Source organism: Castanea sativa, chromosome 1, assembly GCF_040712315.1.
Source record: "Castanea sativa cultivar Marrone di Chiusa Pesio chromosome 1, ASM4071231v1".
Lineage (NCBI taxonomy): Eukaryota > Viridiplantae > Streptophyta > Magnoliopsida > Fagales > Fagaceae > Castanea > Castanea sativa.
The window spans coordinates 23,477,425-23,497,072 of record NC_134013.1 but is presented as its reverse complement, the minus strand read 5'-3'; the positions used below and the strand labels follow the sequence as shown (position 1 = coordinate 23,497,072).

General features: G+C 35.9%; 1 pseudogene; it reads right to left on the bottom strand.

The window, feature by feature from the left end:
• Positions 1–5,533, bottom strand: LOC142636013 (protein NRT1/ PTR FAMILY 5.10-like; annotated as a pseudogene).
• Positions 5,534–19,648: the final 14,115 nt, after the last annotated feature.

The window sequence follows — 19,648 nt, the reverse complement described above, 5'->3', positions numbered from 1 at the left end:
CTATGTTGTACTTTGCCTATTATAAATGTAAGATTTTGCAAAATATACATATGCAGCCAATATTACAGCACTGAGTCCTGCAAGTAGCCAATAAAAGTAATCAAGATGTGCACGATTAAGATTATCAGCAAACCAACTATCTTTGCCATCCCTTCCAGTTACTTCCTCAATGACAGAGACAAGAAAGCTGCTTATAAAGCTCCCCACGCCAAAGATACTAATGGTCTGTTTGGATTGAGGGGGAGGAAAGGAGAGTAGAGTAGAGTAGAGTAGAGTAGATGTAGCACAAAATTAGCTTATTTTTAGCGAATACTACTTTACTCCCCTCCACTCCCCCTCCTTCCCCCCTCCATCCAAATAGGCCATAAGGTAGAGGGCAAGACCTACACTCCTTAATTCAATTGGGGCCTGATCATAGAAGAATTCTTGCAGACCAACCATGGTGAAAACATCAGCAATTTCTGACAGGATATATTGAGGAAGCAGCCACCACACACTCATTGGAATAGTCACACCTGGCATATCAACCAGCTTATACTCTTCAGCAGTTTTCAGCCTTTTCATTTCAACTAGAGCTGCAACTATCAGGCACAAGGCAGAGAAAAGCATCCCAGTTCAAATTCTCTGCAACATCGTGATGCCTGAGGGCTTTCTACTAAAAGCTCTTGCTATAGGAACAAAGATGCGATCATATATGGGAATGACGAGAATAATGGACAGGCCGACAAAGGACTGTAGTGAAGCAGCCGGTATCTCAAAGCCTGAAAAAATTGTTCTGTCCATGGTAGCACCTTGGTTGGTAAAAAAAGTTGAGATCTGAGCATACACAACAGCATATCCCAAGCTTGTAACCCATATGGGAACAAGCCTAAGAACAGCCTTTGCTTCTTCAATATCACTGACAGCACAGACCTTGCCTTCTTCATTCAAACCATCTGGGGACAACAAGGCTTTGTTGAGAAACCTGCCAAATTGGAGGATCCAAATGGCTCTATAAGTGGACTCGTTATCTGATCTAAATTACCAATTAAAAGTTTTTTTTAGCAGGTCAACTTCCATTAACTCATCAAAAAGAAGAGGAAGACTTGTCCAGTGGCTGCAAATCACAGTATGGCAATCTTCTTGTTCATTTTTAACATAATAGAAGTTCTTTGTGTTATGCTAAAAAGTCGTATCCTTCAAAGATGTAAGAACTCTCTAATGTGGAACCAATGTCAGGTGGTATATGTAATTTTAGGTTAGTGAGTAGCCACATAACATCAATGCATAGTTGTAAACTTCCAGAGTAACTAATTTATAAGGAATTATCTAGAGTCCCATGGTAATGCATCTGGAGCATCAAGTCAATATGCATCTTATGTAAGCTACAGGTACAGTGTGTTGTCCACATCTGAAATGATAAATTCAAAAAATTGGATATATATATGTGATAACATAAACTAAAAAACTTCGTACCAATGCACAAAACTCTCACTTTTAAAAGGTCTGTAGCCCTCCCCCCCCCCCTCCCCTCCCCTCCCCTCCCTTATTTTCTTTTTCTTCTTCTTTTTTTGGTCTGTTATTATGAAGGAATGTCAAGGACAATGACTGACTCTCAATGAAATCCTATAAAAGCACGATAGAGTCCTTTTTAGGAGCCTCATGAAAACTAGAAAAAATTAATTTTACTTTTACCAAGTTTTGCAATTGTTAAGGACTAAAAGCTTATCTAAGACTTCAAATGTACCATAATTTGTTACAGGGCCTATACTGCTGCTTTTCTCTTTTCCTCTTAATTTATCAGCATATGATAAAATGCAAATCTTACTTGAATTGTTCAGAGCTATGGTGTGGCAGGGTTGCATGAGCTTTCTCTTCAATAGTTATTGCCAAAGGGGCAGTCCGCCAATTTTTAACTGCAGCAACAAAAACTCAACCAATCCTCAGAAATGGGCTTTTCTCATCCCCTTTAACACTATATCGTAGGTCCAGGTACCAACTACCAAGCAGGAAAACGCCCAGTGCAACAACCATCAGAATACAAGGGATTCCAAATCCCAGACCCCAACTAAGGTTTTCTTGTATATAGCACAAGACCAAAATTGTTACAGCACCACCCCCACATACACCAAAATACCACCAGTTGAAGAATGAGCTTTTGGCTTTTCGCTCCTCAGGATCCAGTCCATCAAACTGACCAGCTCCAAAAGCCTCAACACAAGGCTTGTGTCCACCTTGACCAACTGAGACTAGATATAGAGAAAAGAAGAATAAGATTACTCGGAGCTGACGAGTAGAATGTGATTTTGTCGGTGTCTATGTAATCATAAGTGCTGCGTAGAGAAGGAAGCATAGCCGACAGAGTCAACAAGCCCAGTCCCTGTGATTCATCCCAATCCAAGTCAAAGATTATTAACAGAAAAATATGACAGAAGCTTAATACACAATGCTGAATAAGGCATTTCTCTCAAAGTCAAGATAAAGTATAAATTAATGTTCAAAATGTGTCTTTTATTTATAGGGATAACACATTAAACAGCTAGACTACCAGAGATAGGCTGGCTGGTTGGGGTTTATAAAGGGGATATGTTGTGTGTTTCTGTAGAAGTAGCTTGAATCTCCTGACTATATATTTTTGAGTGCTTTCTCTAACAGGTTATGGAATATGGATGGATGCTTTGAGGTGGTGTTTATTAAGTAGGCAGTTGGTTCTTCAGATGATAAGCTTGTTTCGGTTGTGAGGAAATTGAAGGGGGAAGAGTTTGCAGAATTGCTGGGTTTCTGTCATTTATCAAATTTAGTATATTTTCCTTGTTTATTCAATAAAAGTGTTCTCTTTGAAACTTTGTCCTGCATCAATTCTAAACCCTAGTCTTCATCACGCAGAGTTGCTTGGAATTAGCAGCATCAAGCACTGAAAGACAATTGGAATTCCTAACCAAAATTTTATTAATCTATATTAATCCTTCAACAATAGTGGATTATGGGACCTTTAAATAGGATTCCCAAAGTACACCATTGAAGAAAAAAACTAAACTCATAAATTCATAATGGGATTATATCCTAACAAAAAAAAAAAAAGGGAGAAGAATCAAATCCTTCTAATAACATCAATCAGCATCAAGCTGTGAGGCAGGATGTTTGGGTGTAGGTTGTATTTGTGCAAGAATGTAAATATTACTATCCAGAATCAGATTTTGTGCAATTTCAAGAGAGTTCCCGTTTCTGATTTTGATAGGGGTTAGTTTTGTTGTTAGTTTGCTCTCTTTTTTCATTAAGCACATGGCATATTAGGAACCGAATAGGTTTGAGGAATAAAGGTTTTGCACCTTTGGCCTTTCCAAGGACTTATATACAATGTTGACTATCTTAAGAGCATTCATACCCTGTATTAATGCTAGTATGAATGCTCATAAGACAGTCAACATTGTACCATACTACCATATAAGATGCCATATATACTTAATGCCCCTAAGAGCTGTGGTTAAAATATAATTAATGCTTTATTAAATAATATTTTTTATACATTTTTCAAAAAATAAAGTCAAACTATACACATAAAAAAACACACACAACCACCATAAATTTGTGCATGTAAACTAATGAATCATTAACATGTGTATTTTATTTTTTGAAAAGTGTGCATTACAGCTTATAATTGATCATTTATTAATCTTTAACTTGTGCCCTTAGGACACTCATTAACAGGATCAAAAAAGTTAATTATTGGACAAGGTTCGATTTGATCCCTCAACCATTAATTGTGTCAATTAGTCCCTCAACTAACTCTACCATATCTATCAACAAAACAAAAATAAAAAAGTTAGTCCCTCAACCTTCAAATCTAGGATAATGTCATCAAATAGTCTCCCACCTATTTATCTTTTAATAGAATTAGTAGTTGAATTGACTTCACTTTTGATTTTTTTTTTTTTCATTTTCTACAATAATTTGTGCTCAATTTGCCACATTAACTAATTTTGTAAAAACTTAAGAGGGAGAGAAGAACTAAAGATCAAATTTATATTGAAATTTGAGGGACTAAATTAATATTCGGAATGTTTTTATCAACTTTTCTGCAAATTTCTCATTCAAGGTAAATAGGCCATAGACAAGCCAAAAAAAAAAATCCCAATTAACCAACTTGGAGCAACATTTGAGTTCAAAATAGCCTTAGCCTATCTGAATCCCATTACAAATGTATCCTTACAAGCTAGACCCTAAGTTTATTCAACTTTAAATCATGGTCTAATTGTCCATTTCACTTTAAATTTAGAAGATCCATATCTATGTTGGAGATGTTAACATGTTTAAATGTATTTTAGGCATTAGATTAGGGGGTGAGGAGGGGTTTAACTTGCTCTTTCAAGGGGGACAAGTTTCACAAACCAAAACATAATCAATAGCTATAGGATTGGGAGTTGTCGTTATCCCACGTGTGTGTAATTTGTGGTGTGGCCTAGTGATTATGTGACACGTGGTATTTGTTTTTAAGCTTTGCATCCAAGGGCACAAGCTGGGTTACAATGTGTGGTAAATCCAAATGAAATGTGATGAGAATGGAACTAAATGAAGCAAACGTTTTTTTTTTTTTTTTGGGTACGTTGAAGCAAACGTTATATCGTTATAATAAGATTCCATAAATTTAAGATTCTAAGAATTTAACATTACAATGCAATGAAACATTACTCTAACCAAATGCTTTTTTTTTTTGGTTAGAAAACTGAATGCTATTACTTCAATAAATGTCACCCAAAGAAAAGATTTGGTCAAGTGTTCTTGTGCACTAAATCCATATTATTACCACCTATCCAATTTTGGCCACAAGCCAGGTCGATGTTACCCAAACCAAAAAGACGTTGAAATAAATTCCTGAGCACAAAAGAATAAATTGGTGATGTGCAAGACATTAAAGCACAAGCAGTGTATTTAAATTGGATGGTACCAGAGTGAGTTCAAAGCAAAGCACAAGGGAGATATAAAAGGAAATTGACACATACGAGGATGTAGATAACAGAAGCAATGAGAATGTTGCGGTAGCGACCCAGAAAAGAATCAGCCACGAGAGCATTCAAAAGAGGAAGCAACGTGGCGGTGCCGGACCACATGTTCACATTATCCGCCGCAGTGGCCATTGACTGACCCAGCGGTCCAGTCAAATACGTTATCAAGTTCGAGCTTATCCCATAGTACGCGAACCTCTCAGCCACTTCCACACCTATTCATAGTTTACTAATATACTCAAATGTTAAACAAAAATCACACTCTCATTCTCACAATTCAGCAAATAATTAGTGGGGTACTGCACTGCTACTGTTACCTATGGTGAAATATGCGGACCTCCAGCCGCCTGTGTTGGATCGGAGGACTGGCCGGCCTTTGTGGTCTACCACGCCATCCACCAGAAGTGGGGTGTCCATGACGATACTTATTTCTTTCTCTCTTTGGACTTTCCTACCGCTTCTGAATTGTAAAAGAATCTTAGATCGAAAATGGTAAAACCAAGGACAATGATATTGCGTTTTCGTACATCATAAATTCATAATGATGTTACTTCCACATTTTTTTTTTAGTCCTTTTCTCTATGTTCACACAGCCACTTTGTGTTTTGATAGATTTGTTTTTTGAAAATAACTGTAGAATCCAAACCATTTTGTTTGTTTGTTTGTTTTTTTTTTTTTTTGAAAATATGAAATTTCTATTCAACTTGAGGAAATGAAACTACATCCTGAGCACACACTTGCTCAATAAGGCTAGGAGTTTCCTCCAACCAAACAACTAAGTTCCCAATCTTTTTAGCAAATTAGGCCAAGATATGGGCGGGTTTGTTACCCTGCCTCTTTACATGTGAGACATAAAAAAAATCTATAATTCTAGGCTTGACATAGAATGTTGTCCGTGATAGTCTCCACCAAGGCCGCTGTCGTCGACACACCTTTCAGGGCATTGTGTAGACTTAGGGAGTCTGTTTCGAAGTTGACCTCTCGGAATCCCATATCCAATGTCCATTCCATCGCTAGTTCCAATGCTTTTGCCTCCACACTTAGTGCTGACAGCGAGGCTAGGATTTTCCTACTCATGGCAATCATTACCTATCCCTCAGAGTCGCGAATTACCAGGCCCATGCTCGACGATTGAGACTTGGTGAAGGTTGCGCCATCAACATTGGCTTTGTATCTCCCTTCCCTTGGCGCTAACCAGCAGGTTCCTTCTTTATCTCTTAATGGGCGTACCTCTTCATGAGCAGCCCGATACTCCTCGACTTGAAAGAGTGCCTTCTTCAGGACCTGGTACCCTTGTTTGCCTGTCCCTCCGTGCCTCATCACGTTCCTGATTTTCCAGATTTCCTAGCATATCATTGCAGTCTTCTCTAGCATCCTAGAATCTTTTGGGGCATGCTTAATGACATTCCATACTATACCAATGAAATCACAGTTCCCATCTATTGTGAAAGGAAAAACCATTTTGCTACTATTCCATACTTCCTTAGCCTTATTGCAAAACCAAAACATATGCCCACTAGTTTTTGCTGCCTTATTACAGCACGTACACAGGTCATTGCTTGTGACGTGGCGCTTCCTTTGCATGCCCGCCATGTGAAGTTTCGGACTTTGTTTGGAGTCCTCATGCCCCAAATCCTTTTCCACAATAGCTTCATCACAGCTTGGTCAGAGTTTTCCCCCAGAACCCCCTTTTCCTTGTCCTCCATAATTAATCTATAGGCGCTACTAACTGTAAACTTGCCATTGCTTGTGCCACCCCAAGTTCTCCTATCTAGGGGCAGGTTTAGGCTTAGGGGTATACTCATGATAATCGCAGCTTTGTGGGGAAGGAAAACTTGCTTAATTAAGCTCAAGTCCCATTCACTAGCTCCTTTGATGAGGTCTTTTACTTTTGCCTCACTGCTCAGCAAATGGGGAGGGGAGGAGATCTTGAATGTGGAAGGGTTTAGGATCCACCTATCCCTCCATATCTGTATGTTCTCCCCATTACCTACCCTCCAGACCATACCCTTCTCCATTATCTTCTGACCTGCCATTATACTGCACTAGGTATAGAATGGGTGTTTACCTATAGCAGCATTTACAAAATCACTGGTGGGGAAATATTTTGCTTTGAATACTCTTGAGAAAACAGAGGAAGGCTGATTTTGAAGTCTCTACCCCTGCTTCGCCAAGAAAGCAAAATTGAAGCTTTTTAGATCTTTGAACCCCATTCCTCCTTTATCCTTTGGATTGCATAGCTTTTCCTAACTCAGTCAAACCATCTTTCTCTCTTCTCTTTTCTGCCCCCACCAAAACTGGCTAACCATACTCGATAGTTCGTCGTAAATGGCATTGGGGAGCTTAAAACAGCTCATGGTGTATGTCGAGACCACTTGGGCTACTGCCTTAATGAGAATTTCCTTCCTCGCAGCTGAGAGCAGCTTTTCCTTCCACCCCGTCAACGCTTTAGCCACCTTTCCTTTCAATTGGGCAAAAGTGTTGGTTTTTGATCTCCTAATGAGTGATGGGAGGCCCAAGTAAGTTTCATGTTGCCTAAATACCTGGGCACCAAACATAGATTTAATAATCTCTTGTGTCCCCACATCTGTGTTTCAGCTGAAGTAAAGGGAAGTCTTTTGCTTGTTCAGTTGCTGACCAGATGATTCCTCATATACCTTTAGTTAGCAAATTGTTGAAACTATTTGGGTATCTAACAATTTGAGTGTGTTACTCTCGATTTTGGGTTATAAATCGAGTATGATGTACTCGATTTTCCCGTTGCGCAAACAGCTAAGGTGGACAATCTGTCCACGTAGGCATGCAAATCGAGTCTAATGGACTCAATTTTTGGTCAGGAAAATCGAGTCTACTAGACTTGAGTTTCTGGTGGTCCCACCAGTACTTTCACACCATTTTGGTCATGCTCTCACACTCTTTGGTCACGTGTCTCTTCAATGGAAATCAAGTCTACTGGACTCGATTTTCAGGTCTAGTCCCACAGTACTTTTCACACTTTTTTGGCCACGTGGATAACTCAAGTAAATTAGACTCGAGTTCTTTTTAATGGAAATCAAGTCTACTGGACTCGATTTTTATGAATGGTCACCAGCCCTCCACGTGTGGCATGTGGGTCCCAGTTGGGACTTGTTTTCCCCCTTACCTGTCTCACTCAGTCTCTTCAGCTTTCACACCCTCTCTTCAGTCACTCACAACTTTCCTAAGCTCTCACACAACACTCAACTTAACAACACTCATCTCACAGGTAATATTTTTACAATATTGGGAATATTTTTTGTTAGTTAATATTGTGATAATTTGCTAGGTTTCTTCTTTTTAAGAAAAAATTAGAACATATTAGGAATTTTTTTTGTTAGTGTAAATATTGTGATTAATTTATTTGTTAGTATATTGTGATTAATTTATTTGTTAGTATATTGTGATTATTTGCTATTTTTTTAAAAAAAATTTTAATATTATGATAAATTATTGCGAATATTTAGTACTAAATATTGTGATTAATGTTATTACAACATATTGGGAATATTTTCTTTTTTTTTGTTAGTGTAAATATTGTGATTAAAAATATGCTAGGTTTAAAAAAAATTAATATTGTGATTAATTATTGGGAATATTTGATTCTCAAAAAAAAAAAAAAATTGGGAATATTTAGTACTAAATATTGTGATCAATTGTTAGGAATATTTAGTACTTTTAGGACTTTATCATGGGTATGAAATGGATTATGAGTTTGATACCTAAGATAGTATTTGTAGTATTTTTAGCATAAATTATTTTAAGATATATTTGTTTAAGATTTATAACAGAGATTTCAATGAATAATTGGTTGGTATAATATTTAAGAATATGAAATTGGTAATGACTATTTTTGTATGTGACCTGAGGTGAGTATATGCAAATTTGGTTGAGGTTAGTATTGTTGACATTTCATACACAAAGTTTTGTGATTAATGTTGATTGAGAGCTATAAATTTGTCACTAACACAATTGCACTTGATGATCTATAGGTTGACAATGATCTATATAAATATATACTATGGTGGACGCCTTAGTAATGCCAACCCTTATGACGGATTCCCATTTCAAGGTCCGGGTATCCAGTACTACTATTATAAAACGCCATAAGCTAAAGACCCTGAATGATTTGAAAATAAAAATTATGGAAGAGTTGCAAGTGAACCCTGCTTTGCATGAAATACATATTACTTTCCGTTCTCCACATGAAGTCCTCAATCAATGCATTAATTACAGATATATGGCGATAACAGAAGGCAAACATGTGAAGATCATGTTTAGCAAGATGCAGAAATGGGAACAAGTAGCAAATTTTGAGTTGTACGTCACTTTGGAGTCGCGTGGAGAAGTCGACGTAGAGGAAATTGTACAAACAACTACATCTCTTTAGTTTGCAGTCCTAGATGATCAACACACCACATTGGGAGGCTATACACCCCCTTTTCAAGAGACACCAACAACAATTGAGAGCGAAACTGGTAATAGATATGAAGATCAATTTTGTACACATCGAGCCGAATCCTCTACACTTCCAGTAGTTGAAGATGAAGATGTAGACTGTGTTGGGGAAGATCTTGACGATAGAGATGAGTACAAAGAGAGGATTAAGCGAGGCGACTTTGACAAGGGTGTTGATGACCATGAAATGACTCCCAATCCTTGTGTTGATGATATGGCTAAATGTGATGAAGACGATGTGGATGCTATTGTTAGAGTTCAACATGTTACAATATATGACCCCTGTTTATGAACCTCCTGCCTCATCATTTTATGAAAATACTTGGGAAAATATGGTTGATCCTGAAATTGTTCAGCAGGCATTTGCTTCTTCTTGGAATGCGGACATGAATTTTAGTACAAGGTTGATTTTTGCGAATAAAGAGGCAGTGAAACGTGCATTAACAAGTTACACCGCAAAGTATAACAGAACTTTATGACTAGTAGTTCGACCAAAAGTAGACTGTCTATGAAATGCATGGATGGGTCATGCAAGCGATATGTTGGGGCAGTCATGAAGTCTAAACATGGATTATGGATGGTCACATCTTATAGGGGTCCTCACAGTTATATACCCCTTGGCACATCCCTTGATGGTAGAATGATGAATTGTAATTTTCTTGCAACAGAATTTGTTCCAACGTTGCAAGAAAATCACATGGCAATAATTAATCAACTTAGAGATTTCATTAAAGCGAAGTATTATGATCATAAGCTTTCTTACTATAAGATATGAGATGCGTAATAAAAGGCCATTACAAAGATATTCGGGGATTGGGAAGAGTCTTACCAAAAGTTGAGAAAGTTGTTGTTGGCATACTTGGATCAAGAAACTAGCACCCGGTACTAGTATCACACCATACCCAGGGACGAGTTTGGTGATACAATATTGCACTATGTATTTTGGGCTTTCGCTCCATGCATTGAAGATTCAAACATTGTAAGCCAGTGATCAGTATTGATGGGACCCATTTGTATGGTAAAAATCAAAGGGTGTTGTTGATATCAATGGTCACCGATGCCAACGACAAGGTTTTGCCTCTCGCCTTTGTCATTGTGGACAAAGAGTCAATGCCTAGTTGGGGGTGGTTTTTAGAAGGCCTCAGGAATTCATTGAGGGATGTGATATCAGATAAGGACATCTACGTAATTGCTGACCAACATAAGGGTATTCAAAACGTAATTGCAAACTAGCCTAGAGATGATAATGGACGAGTACGAGTGTTTCACAGATATTGCCTTCAACATGTTGCTAGCAACTTCAACACGTATTTTCAAGACGCCACTTTAAATTCATTGGCCTTGAAAGCAGAGTATGCTACTCAGAAAGCTAAATTTGAGTTGTACATGCAAGCTATCAAGGAAGCCGAGATTGAGGCCCTTTGGAAGAAACTGAGAACCTGGCGGCAGGAAAGTGAACCCGACTCATCCGGTTTTAATTTTACCTTGCTTTCCCAAACAGCGCACGATTGATGTTCTTTTAGAAACCTAAAAACCGAATGCTCCATGGGACCAAGACCGAACTCATCAGGGATCTCAGCAGCAACGGCAGCCATACTGCACGAAGTTTAGGGAGTCAAGAGTAATATAAGCACATGTTGAAGATAAATTGGCAAGGATCTCAATGTATGACCTAATTTCTTACACAAACGATCAGTATGACAATCAACCACAGGGAATACAGATACATATAAAAAACTCAATATGTTGCCAACAATTGTAAAAGCAAAGCTTTATGTTAAGATTAAAGAAAGAAAGCTTAATTTGCAGCACAATTCTGACACCAAACTCTTTTATTTTTATTATGCTTATTTGGATACAATACAAATCATTCCAAATAAAAGTAATTTTTCATGAGCATTAACAGGAACTCAAAGCTTTGGGTTCTGGATATAGGCATATTTTGCTTATAATATCTACGTATAAAAAAAAGCTAGGAGAAGAAGAGAAGCAAAATATACTTATCTATTAAGGAAGAGAAACTATACCCCTAGATGAAGTCCATGACAGCATTGCATAAGGTTGGATATTTATGGACTATAAAGAGACTTATTTGTGCATGACATTCACTATTATTATTATTTCTTTTCAAATCAAATATAAATTTTTGGATTCAACTGTACAATGATATCAATATTATGTAATTGTTTGTGATTCTCTCAATCTTTAACATTATTTTATTTCATTGTGAGAAATGACTTTTTGGACACATCTAGAGACCACTAAATTTCCTTTGATATTTAAGACCTATCTTTTAGGGTGAAAGGGTACATTATAGTTGACTGAGGTATAGTATACATATTTTATTATTTTGGTTTGATGACCCTAATAGGAAGTGGGTTATAATGAGAATCCTTTGATTTTTAGAGTTTGAATTGAAATTAAACAAACCTATGGTGCTCCCACTCATTAAAGCTTCTTGTTTCAAGACAAAAATGTAAAAAATAAAAATTAAGTAAAATGCTTCTTGTTTCCCCTCTTGAACACCTTCTCCTTGGGTTTTCTGTTGGGAATTTTCCATAACTGCAATAAGTGGGTAATTTAGTATTGTTTCTTCTAAAGGAACAAAAAGAATATAGAATCCATCATTCACATGAAGTGAAGTTTTCTTTTGCACATTAAGTCTACATGGTACTTGAGCTTGAAATTTAGCTTGTAATGGTTAAATTTATAGTGATTGGCTCTCAAATGAATCACAACTTCACCACACACACACACACAAAAAACCTCATAGGCTAAGGAGAATACATGAAAATTCTTATGTAGTGTTTTTTGAAATATGATTTTTGTGTGAAATGGGTTTAAAACCTTTTGATATGACTAGATTCTTGTTATGTGTTTGGTCATGTTAGACGTGTTCTGGATATTTCCAATGTAACAAAGTGGTGGATTCCTATGTGGCATCTGCAACTTTTCAAGCATACTCAGAGTTCCTAATTTAGTATAATGTTGCGATGAATGAGTTAACTAATCTCATTTGTACATTAGACAGGATATTATCTAAAGTACCTTGGGTTGAATTTTTGAGCAATAATGGCTAATTGTATCCTGTTCATTGTGTTCAATGTGTTCACCCTTAAACTGAGCACTAGTGAAGAGTCCAGACTTAGGGACAAGGAATTTAGTCTCTCCACACATGATGGCCATAAATATGAATCACCTAAATTTATCCTTTTCGCTGAAAATATCTTGTAGACTTTATTGATGACCAGTAATCTAAAACACCTAGATTCTATACTTCAACATATATGGAATAAAAAACATTTCTAAAATAATGACCAGCAAAATCAGAAACCCAATATCATATAATAATAATAATAATAACAAAGTTTGCCCAGAAAATTTTACTTCTACCACACAAAATCACAAACAAACCAACAAAAAACACTAAGAAAACAAAAAGTTTCAAACACCAATGGAGAGAGAGAGAGAGAGAGAGAGAGAGAGAGAGAGTCCTTACTTGTGATAGACGTGGAGTCCCTACCAGCAAAGCCACCCAAAATCAGTGTCTGAGGGAGAAAACGATGGGGCGAGGTGGAGACGGAGCAAGGCGGAGCGAAGAGTGAGAGATTGTGATCTCGGTGTGTTTGAGTGAGTGTGTTTAAGTTGGAGCGAAGAGTGAGTGAGAGACTGTGATCTCAGTGTGTTTGAGTTGGAGCCAAGAGTGAGAGTGAGAGACTGTGATCTCGATGTGCTTGAGTTTGAGTGAGTGATCGGTATTTTGAGGGTTTTTTCTGATTGACCTGGACACGTGGGGGGCTAAAATAAATTGAGTCCTTTGGACTCGATTTCTTTTGAACCAAAATGAGTCCAATGAACTCGATTTTTGTGCCTACGTGGACAATTTGTCCACCTCAGCTGTTGGCGCAATAGAAAAATCGAGTACATTATACTCGATTTATAACCCCAAAATCAAGTCCTTTGGTCTCGATTTGTTAGATACCTAAATAGTTTCAAGCATTTGCTAACTAACAAAATAGTTTGGCTTTTATAGTTATTTTAAAAAAAAAATCATGTTTTGATCAATCAAAGGAAGATAAGAGCGTGCTTGGTTTACGGGTTTTTATCACTCACTTTCCAAATTTTGTGGGTCCCACATGAATTTGTTTTGTTTGAATCAGTTTCTTAACTCAATTTTCATAACTTAATACTTAAAAAATTAAGGAGCTGTTTGGTAACGTTATTCTAGTAAAATTGTTTGTATTTTTTAGAAATACATATGGGTGAAAAAGTATGTGAAAATGGGTGTAATATTGTTTAAAAACTGAAAACATGTGTTTAATCTTCTATACCAAACGACCCCTAAGTTTAAGTTATGGAAACTGAAAACAATTTTTTATTGTTTTCAAGTGATGAGAATTGAGTTTTAGTGGCATTTTTGTAAAATTAAGCAAATAATGGACCCACTCGTATGATTTGTCCAATCACATGCGTTTTCTCTCTAAAAATTAGTTTGGCCTTCTCTCCACTCCAGCCCGTTCTACTTTCTTTCTTTTCCTTATTCATTTTTTTCTTTTATCCAGAGCTCTCTCTACTTACTAAACGTCCATTGCTCCTCCACAAACCGCCAGTTGTCACTACCACAAGTCACAACCACGAGCCACAGTGAGATCGATTTAAGCTCAACCCAGATGGAGTTGGGATTGGGTGTGGGTTTCATGCTCTTCATGTAGAGTCAAACGTGTAAGGGAATAAGATAGTTGAAAAAGACTAACCGGTGGGCTCCACATGTTGGACTTAGGATTGAGTTTTTGTGATGAAAATTTTGTGACCAAACGAATTGTAGAGTGAGTTAAGGTAGAAATAGAGAAGAGATATGAGATATGAGTTTAGACATTTGAGTTATGAGAATAGAGTGATGAGAACTAAGTTAGAGTGATGGTTGAACCAAACAGGCCCTAAATAGTATATTGCCCCCATAACTCGAACTCATGCCCTCTCTCCAACCCGCAAGTACTTGATGTTAGTTTTCATAAGCAATAGCAAATAAAATTTCCATCTTCATTCAAAGATTATTATCTCACACAATCATGGATTCACATCTCTCTCTCTCTCTCTCCCTCTCTCTAGGGTTTTGTAAAGTAATATATGTTGATATCATATTTTGTTTGCCTTTTTTTTACATACAAAATTCTAATTTACTTTAAAAATGTCAAAAATTGTATGTTTACATTGTGGTCATAGGAATGTTAAAAATGACTTAATTTGTCCCGATCAAATGTTGGATTGACCAATTATATGATTCAACAACTAAAATGACCAAATGTCATTTATTGACTAAGTTGATTGATGGGCAAACAAAGTCAAAATTTCATCATTTTACATCAAAATACATATTTCCAAACATGGGATAAACTTGACCAAACATGGGATAAATACTAACCACGATCAACCTTGGTTTGACATTAATTTGACAAAAACTTCAACCATTCGATTGGGATAAATTCGAGCTTATATTGTATATGTTTGAATTCCCTTTACAATGACTGCTTACGGGCCTGAATCAGACTTAAAATGAGCAATATAATGCAAAAGAGTAAAAAAGTGCATAACACTTGGCCAATTTTGAGACAAGTGTTCATAGGCTTGATTTTGATTAAATCTTGATTGAATTGTAATCAAACAACCACTGATTGGCCCAATTAAGGAATCATTGGAAATATCTAACAATGAATTTCAGTTTTGCGTGCTTGGATTGCAAAAAATCCAATCAAAACAAAATCAATTTACAAAAATATTAAAATGGGAAATTTAGAATAAAAACATTGATTTTGACTTCACTTTCTAAAGCATCTAGCTTTCCAAATATGAAAATTGGAACAAAAGATGGATAGCTTTAGAAATTAGACATTATAATCTTTCCACAACACTTTATTGGAGCCAAATAGAGGTTGGAAAGGCTGGAAAGCAATGCCGTAAAAATAGGACAAATTATGTGAAACTCATTTGAATCAACTTGGGGTGCCCTCTTTGTGCGTGAATTCTCTGTGGCTCATGAAAATTGGATACAAAAGGTGGGTAGTTTCTTCTAGTAGAGCGATTTTCTAAGTCTTGGTAGAAATGACATCACAAGATCACCTCTGGATTGTAAGATATCACTTGTATACGATTGGCAAAAATCAACTTTTAGTATTGACTGAGACTCCATTTGGACCAGCCAATTTTAGAGGCTAATAAATTTCCGCAAATTTCCCCAAAAGACGGTTGTTTGAAGATTAATGTTTTTTGGCGTGTTGTTTTGAGAGAGAAAAACTGTACTGCTTCATTTTATATTTTTTTTTCCTGTAAATAGTAAAATCACTGCAATTCTATGGACATAGACAAATTACCGAACTACATAAATATTGTTTTGTGTGATTGTTTTCTTTGGCTCATATTTTTTTCTCTATTTTTACATTTCACAGATTTGGAAATTTCATGTATATTCCCTATAACCTAAACGTCACATTGTTAACAATAAGGGTCATCCAAAACTCTTCTTTTTCAAAGATTGAGTCCAGTAGGGAGGGAGTCATCACAGAATCTTCAAATAAAATGCTGAATTTTGTTAAAAACCTTGAGGTTCCAAAACCTTTCCATAAAGAATTGGATTTATGGCAATACAGGTCCCAAGTAAGCTATCCAGTTTGGTATATATAAGTATCTAGTATGCAGACTTAACCGAGCAATTACCATCCTGAGTAGATGCCCAAATCAGCACATCTTCAGAGCAAGAAGGTCTGACATGTATCTGTTTTATTCTTTCGGCTTCCCACAGATGGAAAATTTGGTCAATCAACACTGAATTCCAAATTTTTGATCCATCTAAAAATAAATCACTGACATTTCAAGAGTGATGAAATCACTGACATTTCAAGAGTGATGACATGTATCTTCACGTGATTTGCTTAAATAATATACATGAATGGTTTTAAACTTTGTCGATCTAATATTATAGCGTATATTTAACTTTACACATGAATCGGCCAGGTGAGGCATATATTGTAGGAGACAGCCTAAACTCTAGGCTTTTTTTTTTTCTTGGTAAGAGGCTTATTTGTTGTTCAAGTATTTTATATATTGCCATTTTGTGTGTTTTCATATTCTTAAGGTGGCTTTAAAATAAGATAAGAGACAATATCTCACTTTAGTTAGACGGATATTAATGTTTCGACATTTCAATTCGAAAGTAAAAAAAATGAGCAATATGACTAAAAAGTTTTAATGGAAAATGAGATGGAGATGTGCATGAAGTGATCAAATCTGTTTAATTGTGCCAGGCTCTTCTTATGAGTTGTCAAGCATTTGTGGTAGCTGTTGCTTCGATGGTGAACTCGCTTGTCTTTCTGGGCCTTGAAATCCAACCCATGTAGCAAATAGAATATGGGCCAAAGGCCCAACCCGTGTAATGAAGTAGTCGTGGACCAAAAGCCCAATGGCTTACGAAGAAACGTAAATGGTCAAATATTTTTTGAGGCACATTATTTGATACCCAATTATTATTTGTATTTTTCTAGCCCAATATGAAACAAAAGCTCAAAAAAATAAAGTAAAATAAATATTTAAAAAAAAAAACCCCTCAGCAATCTCTATTGTTTTTTTCATCTCTTATGCTCCATTTGTTTTGATAATAAAATATTTTTCGAAATATATTTTCTCATTTTCAAGTATTTGATTGCATGTAAAATGTAGTCAAACTTATAAAATATTTTACGTTGACTGTAAAATCCTTTAAAAAACTCATAAATAACCCAATTAATATAAATACATTTCATTTTTCTCTCAAACAAATTTGAATTCTAAATATAATTAAGTAATTAAAAGAATTTTAATGGTTATATATATTGATAAACTCTTCGTTGAAACTGTAAAGTGGAAAAAAACTACTTTTTTACTTCTATTTTTTTAAATTGTATATTAAATGAGTTGAAATGTGTCGTATTGTGCCAACACGCTTAACTAATAGGTTGTGTTTGGATTGAGGGGATTTGACATGATTCTTAAATAGGTTTGGATAGGGTTGAGCCATATATTCGAATACTCAACCACTAAATGATACTAACACGAATTGCCACCCCTAATTGGATGGAGAACTGCCCTCCGTTCCTTATTGATATCATCAATTCTCTCTCACATTCATTGTAAATGATTTCTTGCTACTAGAAAAAAAAAACAAATAGTTGTAGTTCTTAGCCACTATGTTTAGGTAAAACACACACACACACACACACACACACACACACACATATATATATATATATGTTAGGTTCTAAGACTTTAGGAACTAATGCATTAGAATTTCAATTTGTATATATTGGCAAATTATAATAAAAACATTTAGTCTAGGTTTAGACTTGCTCAAAGGTTGGTTTTTTGTAAGGTTTGAATCGAGTAATTGCAGGAATTTAATGGACAAATTCTACAAGGCTCGATCGATCAAAAGTTAAACTCGATCAATCGAATCTCGCAGAACAAGAGTTTTCTGCAATATTATCAAACCAGCCCAAGCCCATATGGCGTGTAGGGTTAAGTGTTTTACTTCGAGTATAAAAGGAAAAACTCTAGCTACGTTTTAGAGGTCTTTGATGTATTGTGTGTTGAATCTTTTGTGAGATTTAGATGTGTTTACCTTTATACACACACTTTGAACTATCAAGATCAAGATTCACATCAAGAACTTGATGGTTGTTTCAGTTGCTACATAAAGAACGTTAAAGAAGATCTTAAACCTTTGAGTGGAGTCTCAAAGTCACAAGTAGGTGAACTTGTGATTGCTGCAGATCAAGGAAAGAAGTAATTCGTGGATTCGGAGCTGTCACGTGATCATGGTAGTAAGTTTTCTACACAAGGTAACAATAAGATGTTATTGGTCTAAATCTTATTGTAGAAATTTCAATTCTTTCATAGTGGATCTATTTTTACCTTGAGAATACCTAGGTTAAATCCTCCCCAGGTTTTTTACTGGTTTGGTTTTATTGGGCCATTAAATCTTTGTGTTCTTTACTTTTTCGCATTGTATTTATTTTACACATATCTGTTTAACCTAGACTTAATTAACAAACTTGTTAATCAACTTGGCTTAATATTAGGTTAAACATATTGTGTTAAGGGGTCTAAAACTTAACAAGTGGTATTAAAGCGGGTTAGCTCTTGTGTTAGATCTCTTGATCTACGAGTTGATCATTGACCCCTGTAGTCATGGAACACAGTCACTCTCTTGTGATCCCTCCACACTTTGATGGGAATAATAATGCCTATTGAAAGGTTAGGATGAAAGCCTTCTTGAAATCTATAGATGAGAGAGTGTGAAACTCTATTGAATATGGATACGAGAAACTGACTACTCCTGTTAGTGAGTGGTCAACATCTCGAAAAGAAGTAGTCGCTTTTAATAGCAAAACCATGAATGCTATTTTTAATGTTTTTTATATGGAGGAGTTTGGGAGAATATCTAAAGTTGAGATTGCTCGTACTGCATGGAAAACTCTCCAAATTGTGCATGAAGACACAAAGACAGTTAAAATTAACAAGTTGCAGCAGTTAACATCTAGATTTGAAAGCATTAGGATGTCTGAAGATCAAAGTTTTGATGAATTCTATGCTAAGCTTAATGACATTACTATTCTACATTTAATTTGGGTGAAATTTATGATCAACCTAAGATTTTTAGGAAGATTCTAAGATCCTTAACTAAGGACTTTAGACCCAAGGTAACTATCATTAATGAAAGTAAGGATGTGGACTTCATTCTTGTTGATGAACTTGTAGGATCTCTTCAGTCCTATGAGTTAGACCTACCCAAAAGCAACAAATATAAATCAATGGCTCTTATGTCAGTTGATGATAATGGATTTGATGATGAACTCTCTTTTACCGAGATTGCATACCTTGCCAAGAATTTTAGAAACTTTCTTAGAAATAACAATAGAAGGCCAAGAGGTAAAAACAATATTGAACCTAAGAACTTTAAGAAAACTGAACCAACTAAATTCAATAATTTTGAAAAATCAAAAGAAAAAGTTGGTCTATCTTCTGGTAATTCACTAGGTCAACAATGTTTTGGTTGTCAAGGGTATGGTCATATGAAATTTGAATGTCCTACATTCTTAAGATCAAAGGGTAAAACTATGGCTATAACACTTAGTGATGATGAAGTTTCCGATCACGAGACTGGA